At 59.3% G+C, this 2,157-nt stretch overlaps 1 long non-coding RNA gene across 1 annotated transcript; it reads right to left on the bottom strand.

The window, feature by feature from the left end:
• Positions 1–1,097: 1,097 nt before the first annotated feature.
• LOC142077079 (uncharacterized) lies at positions 1,098–1,698 on the bottom strand. Its single transcript, XR_012671534.1, has 2 exons — positions 1,531–1,698; positions 1,098–1,379 (listed from the first exon to the last, which is right to left on the bottom strand). It is a non-coding gene; the product is annotated as an uncharacterized LOC142077079 (long non-coding RNA).
• Positions 1,699–2,157: the final 459 nt, after the last annotated feature.

Raw genomic sequence — 2,157 nt, 5'->3', positions numbered from 1 at the left:
CCTCTCTATCAAGTGACCCGGAAGACGAACGATTTCAAATGGGGCCCTGAGCAACGACAAGCCTTTGAACAAGTTAAACGGGAGATAGTCCGTGCAGTAGCCCTTGGGCCAGTCCGGGCAGGACAAGATGTAAAGAATGTGCTCTACACCGCAGCCGGGGAGAATGGCCCTACCTGGAGCCTCTGGCAGAAAGCACCAGGGGACACTTGAGGTCGACCCTTAGGGTTTTGGAGTCGGGGATACAGAGGATCCGAGGCCCGCTATACTCCAACTGGGAAGGAGATATTGGCAGCATATGAAGGGGTTCGAGCTGCTTCGGAAGTGGTTGGTACCGAAGCACAGCTCCTCCTGGCACCCCGACTGCCGGTGCTGGGCTGGATGTTCAAAGGGAGGGTCCCCTCTACACATCATGCAACCTGAAGTCCCAGGTAGCAGCCCCAGACTCTTCCAAGGTAGCTAGCTAAGGAGTTTTGTACATGTTCAAGGTAGGTCCATGTATTCTACCTCCCCGTGACTGCTCCCAAGCAGCTCCCAGAGACTTTTGGCCATCTCTGGAGACAACTGAAGTCCTGACTGTCAGCCCCAGACTCCTCCAAAGTAGCTCCCTGAGGAATTTTGTCGATGTAGGAGGCAGGTCCATAGCCGCTAGCTCCCCGGGACTCCTCCCATGCAGCTCTTTGATCATCTTCCTCCCTTGTTCAGTGGCTGTTGGAAGAGGGCTGTGATGCATGGGTGCGGGCTCTGCCCGGTGTTTCTGTCACTGGTGCAGCCAGGGCATGCTGGGGATCACGTGACTCAGGTACACACACACCCCCCACCCCCCCCAGAGGGGCAGCCACCAGCCTGAATGGCCCAAACCTCCCAGCGACCTGCAACTGTGTCACCCTGGAGGAACACTCATGACAGCTCCCTGTGACACCAAGCACCAGTGACCCTTTCTGCCTCCCCTGCGGGAGAGCGGCCTCTCGGCTGTGGTGCGATGCTCGTGCCCTGGGGCGGGAGGTTCGTGACCCAGCCCAGGCAGAGGAGTCCATCGGTCCTCGGGACACAAGGAGCTCGAGAAAGAGATGAATAAAAACACAACGGAGAAGTTGCAAAACAGTGTCGACTTCTTTAATTGTTCGCAACAGTCCTTCACCCCAACAGGGAAGAAGGCTTTTACAGACGGCCATGGCTCTGAGCTCAGCCCAACGTGGTGCTGGAAGCAGGGCCATCTGCAGGGCCTTCTTTCAGGACCTTTTCCATCCGAGGGACCTTTTGCATGGCCACTATGGAAAGGAATTTGCTTTCTGCGGCAAGAGAGGGCAACTGGGCCAATCTGGGACAGGGGCAGGGCACCCGTGGGGACAGTCACAGGCACAGGGATGGCGACAAGGCACCTGCAAGGACAGAGATTGGGGTGGGGACAGTGACGGGGACAGAACTCCTGTGGGGACAGCGATGGGGACATGGCACCTACAGGGATGACACTGGGGTGAGGGATAGGGTCAGAGATGGGGACAGGACACCTGTGGGGACAGTGGCAGTCACCTGTGTGATCTCCATGTGGTCCAACCAGTCCCTGGTCCCCAGCTGCCCGTAGCAATTCCTCCCTTGCATGTAGACTCACCCCTGGTCGTCCATCAGCCCCAGTGGTTGTACCCCACGGAGCAGGCCACGGCCCTGGGGACAGGGTGACAGCGAGGTGACATCGCTGGGGACCCCTCCCCCAGGGCGGCGGGGACCCCCCTAGGAACACCCCCCCTCACCTTGATGGGCAGCCGCAGGGGGATGAGCACGGGGCGGGCAGGGTGCCCCGAGGTTCGTGCCTGCAGGAAGATGCCCCCATCTCTGCAGGAGATCGCGGGTCTCGTGGGGGGAGTTTTTTTGGGTGAATTTAGGGGATTTGGGGAGAATATTTGATGGGAAAAAGAACAGGCTGATTCAGCCGAGCTGGGTCAGGACCATGAGCTGCCTGGTTTGTGGCTGCCAGTCACTGACGAGCAGCATCCGCTTGTCAGCCTCCTTGTGCCCCATGGCCGATGCACTTGTGACCATTGCGTGTGCTTGGCAGCTCCCGCGCGCTGCATTGGTTGGGGTGAGGCAGAGCCAGGACAAGGAGCTGCTGCCCCAGCAGCAGGACGTGCTGCCGCCGCTCCACAAGACCTTCCTGCAGAC

This window comes from Calonectris borealis, unplaced genomic scaffold, assembly GCF_964195595.1.
Source record: "Calonectris borealis unplaced genomic scaffold, bCalBor7.hap1.2 HAP1_SCAFFOLD_146, whole genome shotgun sequence".
Taxonomy (NCBI): Eukaryota; Metazoa; Chordata; class Aves; order Procellariiformes; family Procellariidae; genus Calonectris; species Calonectris borealis.
The sequence above is the reverse complement of the archived record's forward strand: the minus strand, read 5'-3'. Positions and strand labels throughout refer to the sequence as shown.